The sequence below is a fragment of the Vulpes lagopus genome, chromosome 15 (genome assembly GCF_018345385.1).
Source record: "Vulpes lagopus strain Blue_001 chromosome 15, ASM1834538v1, whole genome shotgun sequence".
Classification (NCBI taxonomy): domain Eukaryota; kingdom Metazoa; phylum Chordata; class Mammalia; order Carnivora; family Canidae; genus Vulpes; species Vulpes lagopus.
This window is the reverse complement of record NC_054838.1, coordinates 46,366,766-46,375,591: the sequence shown is the minus strand read 5'-3', so window position 1 is coordinate 46,375,591 and position 8,826 is coordinate 46,366,766.

The following is an 8,826-nucleotide window of genomic DNA, read 5'->3' as shown; positions in this document are numbered from 1 at the left end:
GATCTTTTGACTATTAGTGTTTGCCATGCTATTCATCTTTGAGTTTTAGATAATGATAAAGCTCATGGAAATAGCTACAATAAATCATCTGCATCGCTTGACTGTTGAATTCATAATTTGATTTACTGACTATAGAGTAATCCAACAATTCAGTTGTTTCTATGTCCTTAGCTTAAAAATAATACATTTGTTCAAATAATTTGCATGAACCAAACATCTGATATATACTGAATTCAAATGTTTTATCCAGATGGTTTAAAAACCGCATCAGATGCCTCTTACAAATGATCTTGCATCTTTATTCAGTAACTAAGTCAGTGATGTAGTTTCATTATTTTCTAAAGCAAAGAGCAATTTTTCCCTTAAAAATAAATTTTCCTTTGAAAGGTTTACACTTAGAAAGTGCCGTATAGTTGGGTCAACCTCTTCTCCAGCAACTGTACTATAAATCAGAAAATTATAAAGTCAATCACCTGTCACTATTACAAATGTTTCACTTCTAAAAATGACACATGAGATACCTTAGTAATTAATGAGTCCTTAGTTAATAATAATTTTTAGTCATTTCATATAATTCAAGGGCTATTTAGAGAAATTATATAGATGGAGTTAGATCTGTTTTAAAAATCTATCTATTTACTTTGTTGAATTCTAAATCTTAGAAAATATGTTAATCATATAATCAGAAATATCAAATATATTTGTGTTAAGTGTTAATTATGCGAATGAAATTAATTCTAGTAAATATTGGAAATTATCTATGTCAATTATATATCAACATACTATTAGTTTATCTATTATCTAGAAAATCTGACCTAACCATGCACTAGAATATTATGCAGAGTTTATTTTTAAAAATATTTTTATTTATTTATTTGAGAGACAGATAGAGAGTACGGAGAGAGAGAGAGAGAGAGAGAGAGAGAGAGAGAGAGAGAGAATTAGACTCCTCACAGAACAGGGAGCCCCACACAGGGCTCATTCATAGGACCCTGGAATCATGACCTGAGCCAAAGGCAGATGCTTAACTGACTGAGCCACCCAGGTTCTGCTAACATGAAGTCATTAAATTAATGTTTTCAAAGATAATTTAATGATATGTTAAAATTTCATGACATAGGTATAAAAGTAATGAAAAGATGCATATATATGCATAAATTATTATATGGCCCTGTGGGTGTGTGTGTGTGTGACATGAGAGACAGAGAAAGAGAAAGCTGTCAACATTTGATACAGACTTACTTTCTTGGGGTTTAATAAGAGGTGCCATTTTGATTTGATACCCCTAATATCAACTCATCCTTTTGTGGAATAAAGAGAGAAAGTAAAAGAAGTAGTGATAAACATAGATCATGACAGCAAAAATAAACAATTGGCTTCACTTTCTTTGTTTGAGCATCCTGTGGAATACAGGAGAAAGAATAAGGGCATTATATCAGCCTAGATCAGCTTGTTCTCCAGTTTGTTGGCTGATAGGGATGAAAGTAGAAAGTATAGGACCTAGAAAGTATCTGGGTTTGAACAACATAAGCTTATCCAAGCAGCAAAGATTTATGAAACGTGGCCCCACAAGTGGCTATTAAATGTAGTCAGAGAAAGTCAAGAAGCCAGATCACCCCTATAAGGGAAATGTGGAGAGCAAAAGGTTTTTTCATGGCCCCCTGAAGGATCAGATATTCTTTTAACATGTCCCTTTTGATTTTGAACCCTCCTTTGATTATCAGGCGTAAGAGGAGGTTCCCAGTTCACCTTTCTGGCTTTCCTGGATCAATCTTGGAATTAGTAATTTTTTCAAGAAGTCCTAGTTATTTTAATCTGAACAGTATTTAGAGCCCAAGATAAGATACAAAAATGCAAGGTGTCTTAGGCTGTCAGGTTGTTATCATGAAAATACCATAGAATAAGTGGCTTAGAAACAACAGAAATCTATTTCTTATAGTTTTAGAGGCTGAGAGGTACAAAAAATGTAAGCAGATTCTGTGTCTGGTGAGGCTCCACTTCGTGGATGGCCATCCTCTCCCTGTGACCTCAGATGGCAGAAGGAATAAAATAGCTTTCTGGGGCCTGTTGTTTAAGGGCATTGACCCACTTCATGAGGGAAACCTCATGACCTAATCATGTCCCAAAGGCTCACTGCCATATGCTATCATACTGGAGATTAGATAGTACTAGGCATGCTCATTTGTTACTGGACTATCATTATTTTTAGCAAATATAGGCATAATTATTTATTATGTATATAATATACATTAATTGTATTATATATAAATTATGGGTTTATACTGAAACCTCAAATTACATTGTAGTACCACATGCTTCTTCCCTTGTAATTCTCCCACTGCACTTTTGTATTCCCTTCTCCCACACTGGGAATTCTGGCAGCCAATGACACCAGTGTGTGCACTCATTTACTCAATACCATAGACACAATGTATATGAAAGAGTTACAAAACTGATGCATCCATACCAGTAAAATAATCAAAATTAATTAACAGTTAATATTCTTGTAGTTCTTTAAAATTTTTATAGGCAATGTATACATTCACTTGTATTAGTAAAAAATTTTTTGGGTTAGCTTTACTTTTACCTTGGTACATATATTATTAATTTGATACATTGTTATATTAATATATTTGGTTTTAGCAGTCAAAAGCATAAGAAAAGATAAACTTAAAAAAGCGGCAATCACTCATGTAACTGATACCAGTCATCTTTAGGCAACTAAATTAATGGTGTATGTTTTATCCCTTTTTCCTTTTATTTTAACAAAGATAAGCAGAATTTCCCCCTCTTTCCTTAAAATTTGATATGTACACTTGCTTTTAAAAAATAGACTTATTATTTAGAGCAGTTTTAGGCTGAAAGCAAAATTGAGTGGAGAGTACAACATTTCTATATGTCTTCTGGCCCCATGAATATCCCCCATTATCAACATGCTGGACCAGAGTAGTGCATTTAAGTTTCTTCCATGTCTTTTCTTCTGTGTATTTTTATGGCTTGACAGATTTTTTTCATCATTGAATTATATTCCATTTTCTGGATGCACTACAATTTATTTGCACTTTTCTGCAATGTATTTGCATTTTCTGGATGCACTACAATGATTTTTTATTTTATTTATTATACTTATTTATTTGTATTTTATTTTAAAATTTATTTTCAATTCACCTAATGAAAGACATCTTGGTTACTTCCAAGTTTGGTAATTATGGACAAAACTGCTATAAACCCAAGTACATGTTTTCATGCAGATATATACTGTCTATCATTTTAGGTAATTACCTAAGGGAATGATTGCTGAATCATATAGTATGACTGTTTTTTAGCTTTGTAAGTCTTCTGAAGTGGTTGTTCCATTTTGTATTCCCATCAATTCCTACTTTTTCATTTTGCTTTCTTACTTAGCAATATATTCTGTAAATCACTCCATATTAGCTTTTAGAGATTTTTTCTTATTTATTTTTACAGGTGCATAAATTACAGCATATGAGTGCACAGAGCTTATATTTATTTAACCAATCTAGTGTGTGTTTGGTGTGTTTGTGTGTGTTTTATGTGTTCTGTATAACTTATACTCATTAGGCAAACTTAATTCCTGGGAAATAGATGAGTGAAATGTTTATCTCAATATAAAATGAAACTGTTCATTGAATCAAATGCCAAGTGAATCAAAATTGTTCCAGGGAACTTGGCATAGTTCCATAGTGTTCTGACTCTCCACTACATCTCCTGATATAATATCGATAAGACTTGATTGATATTTCTTATTCCATTTCAGTATCCATCAGCCTTTTTCATTCTAAATAACTTATAGTTTTCCATATATCATCAAACATTGACATGTGTGTGGATTATTTTGTTTCACTGAAATTAGGTCTTTTTCTTCTTGTTGTTAGTTGCAGAGACTCAGATCTTTCTATTGATTTATAGTGCTTCCTCGATGACAATCTGTTCTACTGCACTTGTTTGCACATGCCATCTTATCTCTGTGACTTGGGACTCTTAGCTGTTAGGCTGATTTTTTTCTTCCTTTAATTTTCTCCATGTCTCTCTTTTTCCCAAGTAAATGGAAGATTATTTATGATTTTTTAAATTTATTATTTTAATCAGAAAAAAATCAATTGTATTTGAGAGTTCTCTATTACTTGCATATACATTTATCTTATGAACTGTTAAAGGTGAATGGAAAGGTAACTTAAATGTCTGTCTTTTTTTTCTGAACAAAGTTTTGTTTTGTTTTGTCTTGTTCTAATTATTGTTGTTTCAGGCATTGTGCTACAGGGAGCTACGCACATGATAGTCACTGCTCTGAAGTCAAATATGTGGAAAATAATACGCAATGTTATTTGTATGCATGGAATGTTGGGCAGAGTGAGATACCAAAATATATGAAGTCTTCCTTCCTTCCTTCTTACCTTCCTCCCTCACTTCCATCCTTTCTTCCTTTTACCCTTTGTTTTTCTATTTTTCATGTACTTATTAAGTGTTTATTCCTCAAATGTAAAATATGCACAAGGCACTGTGTAAGATGTCTCAATTAGGTAATTCTTATATGTGTTTTGAACACCCATGTTAAATCATATTTTCAACAAGAAATAAAGAAGTTTACAGTGTTGTTTTCCTTAAATGGGTTTCGATTGAGAATATAACAAATCATATTATAATATCTATCTCAATGAATTTACAGACTTTGAAACTATAAAGGAATTTTTATTTGGCATTATAATGTAAAAGAGTACATGAATTATTAGTCCAAATCTTTATATATAACATAGCTCACAAAAACATGGAAATTTTATTGAGAGGAAATTTACTATATAATGAAAATGTATCTCCTCAAATCAAGTTTAGTGAATCAAGCCCAAGGCTTCTTGCTTCAATTTTCATTTATTTTCCTTATGTTGCCATTCACAGCAGGAAAAAAAAAAATCTCATAAGCACAGGGCCATTAAATAAAAAGTATTTCATTGAAAAACCTGTGCTAAAAAAGAATTATCTAATCTACAATTTGGGATTCTGCATGTTGTTAGATGATTAAATACCAAATCTCAGGACAGCAACCTTTGTTATGCATATAGGAATATAAAAGTTTAAACAACAACAACAGAGAATATCATGACTCAGAAAAACAGTACAATGATGACTGAATGGTCTCTTACCAGCAAGATAGTTTTGCCAAAACATGAATGTTTTCCTCTAGGGAAAATACTTCTAATTCTCAAAGATCTACCACCAAAAAATACATTATTTCATACATTTATTATCATAATATGTTTATTTTATGCCCAAGATGTGCAGAATGCTGAGTTAATTGATATGAAGTGTGCGTACTGGATCCCACTTGTCAAAAACAAGTGTGAAAATTTTTATGTAAATTACCTATACCCGTACTGCATCATCTCAGATCAAGGATGATAAATATGGCAGTAGTGGACTATTAGCTTCCAATAGCAACAAGACAATCATGATAATTCTCTAAATTGCCTAGGACAAAAGGATGATGTGATGTAGTATGTTAAACTATGTATTTGTAGCCACACTGAATTGGGTTTAACATCTTGCTCTTCATATCACTGACTGTGTACCCTTGGGCCATTTATATAACTTCTCTCCAAATTAATTTATTTTATATGTAATATAGAAATAAAAACATTCACATTGCCAAAAAGAACTAGACAATGAAGATTATAGATTCTGAAATTCAATTTGATTCAATTCTGGTGTCTGGTGTCTTATGTTCATAATTTCCATCACTAATCTCAGCCATCTCAACTTTCTCTGTCTTCATTGATAAATGCCAAATCTTTCCTATTTCTATTTAAATCCCTTTTGTTTTTATAATTTGCAGTTTTTAGCCTATCTTACATACAGATTTGAAAGCATCTCACATTCTACATGTTTTTCATTTTATTTATTTATATCTATAACCTAGCTACCCTTAGGATTTAACACAAAATGGCTATAGAGGAAGATAAGTAAATCAAACCTAATTACACTTGTGCACCTAATTATCCAACAGAAAATTTCCAAAAAGTATATAATTTGATTCTCAAAGTGATTTTTACCATCGCCATCGCCACCACGATCCACTGACACTTCCTTCAAGTACCAATCTAAAACTCTAATTCTAGCTATTTTTCCTTTTGCAGAATATTCTTGACAGCATTGTTAATTTTGAGTTCCCATACTATTCTTTTATTTAGGATATGCCTTCTGATTCAGCCAGTTTGTGAATTTTCCCATATAATCTTAATTAACATCAATCAAATACTCTATGGGCAGTCCAACACTAAATATTTGGCACTATTTCTTGTTTACCTTCTATGTGCTACGTATGGTGCTGGATGATACAGCCTGTTAATGGAGATGATGTACAAAGGATTCAATTATCAAGTCAAAATCTTAATCACATAGATTCCAATATTTTTTAATCTGAAAAATGATGTTAGTAGTTAATCAAAGAAGGGAGAAAGTGACCTAGAGATCTCCTACACATTTTTTAAAGATTTTATTTATTTACCCATGAGGGGCACGCAGAGGTAGAGACATAGGCAGAGAGAGAAGCAGACTCCCTGCAGGGACCTGATGCGGGACTCAACCCTGGGACTCTGGGATCATGACCTGACCCAAAGGCAGATGCTCAATCACTGAGCCACCGAGGCACCCGGATCTCCTACACTTTTGAGGAAATAGTACACATGGAACTCTAAAAGAAGACAGAGCCCACATTGTATGTCTTTTGTCTTTACTACCTTTTAAATCTTTTTATTTTTTTATCTTTTAAATCTTTTAAATCTTTTTAGTGTCAAAAATCTTTTTAGTAACAAAGTTATATGAATATATTTATGGTCAGTTATTTCTGTAAGGATTTTTATGAACAAAGGTCCTCTATTTCATTTTCTTTCCATTTCACTCTCACCATCGGTTATTACTTTTAATGTCTTTTAGTAATCATTTTGGTATTTTTATATATGCCTCTAAAAACACAAACTAATACTTCTTCCTTAAACTTTTTAGTTTAAGGCATGAATTATTTGCTGCTAGTATGGAATGAGCAGATGTTTCCATAGACACACCCTTCCCCTAGCTTCACTTACCACTCATGCCTACTTTCCTATCCTGGAAACACAGTCATGCTGTAATTTTGGCTAGACCAAATTTGCTTTTTAATTTGCTATAACTAATCCTATTCACATCTGAACCACTTAGTTAACCATAATTAACCTTTCTTCCTACACCACTTTTTGTTTTCCTGGAAGCTAGTCACTTGTATGATTTTCATTAACTTTGTTTTCCACATAGTTTTCTGAAAGAAGAAAGAAAGAAGAAAGAAAAAGAAAGAAAGAAGAAAGAAAGAAAGAAAGAAAGAAAGAAAGAAAGAAAGAAAGAAAGAAGAAAAGGAAGGAAGGAAGGAAGGAAGGAAGGAAGGAAGGAAGGAAGGAAGGAAGGGAGGAAGAAAGAAGAAAGAAAGAAAAAGAAAGATCAACAAGAAAACCATACTCAGTTATCTAAATATAATATCTAAATATCCCCTTCAAATTTACACATATCATATGTCTCACCAATTAATATTCCTATGAAAATCCTTTCTGGAGACTATAATTCCTCTCCAAATAGATTTGTCAACCTTCTCCATCTGTTGCACATGCATTCTTCTTGACTATAACCTAAAGGGTTTCTTTAGCCCTCTTTATTTTTGAATCTCCTGTGTCTGTCCTCTATTTCTCTTGATTTTCTCACTTGTCGGTAAAGTACATCCTCCATAACTATCTTTTATTCTTTTTCTTTTTAGATATGTTATATATTAAAATGACTTTAGTCCCACATATGTTTTAGCCAGAAATCGAATTTCAGTTTGTATATCTTTTCTTCAGAATTTTGAAGGAATTAACCCACAAAATTATGTTTCCAATCTTGCCATGAAAATGAAGTAGTTCTTATTACTGAACTATTTTATGTAGGTTTGTCATATGCTCCACTTTGCCTGATACTGTCTCCTTTTATACCTGTTTTTACAGCATAATTATTTCATATCAAAGGGAACTGGATAATAATAATAATGATAATAAAATAAATATATTTATTCATATATTAAAGTATATAAATAATTTTAATATTAAAATTAATATTTAATTATAAACAATTATAATATATAAATAAAACTATTATTTTTATATATTATCATTATATTTATTTATGATAAATATAATAAATATAATAATAATTTAATAAATTATATGGTTACTCCATTTATATCTGACTTTTTGCTGGTCTATAAAGTTTTAATTCTTTTCTTTACCCCATGCGTTCTGTAATTTTGTGATTATATAGTCTGTTTTCATTCACAACTCTGTTATATGTTCCACCTAAGAAATGTTCTGACAGAGCTCCTGAGTGGCTCAATCAGTTAAATGTCAGACTCTTGCTTTCAGCTCAGGTCATGATCTCAGGGTCATGAGATTCAGCCCCCTTTTGGGCTCCACACTCAGTGTGGAATCTGCTTAAGATTGTCTCTCTTGGGATCCCTGGGTGGCGCAGCAGTTTGGCCCCTGCCTTTGGCCCAGGGCGCGATCCTGGAGACCCGGGATCAAATCCCACGTCAGGCTCCCAGTGCATGGAGCCTGCTTCTCCCTCTGCCTATGTCTCAGCCTCTCTCTCTCTCTCTCTCTCTCTCTCTCTGTGTGACTATCATAAATAAATAAATTAAAAAAAAAAAAAGATTGTCTCTCTTGCCCTCCCTCTGGCCCTCCCCCAGCTCACACTCTCTAAACAAACAAACAAATAAATAAAATATTTTTTAAAAATTCTTGTATGTTTCAATCATGA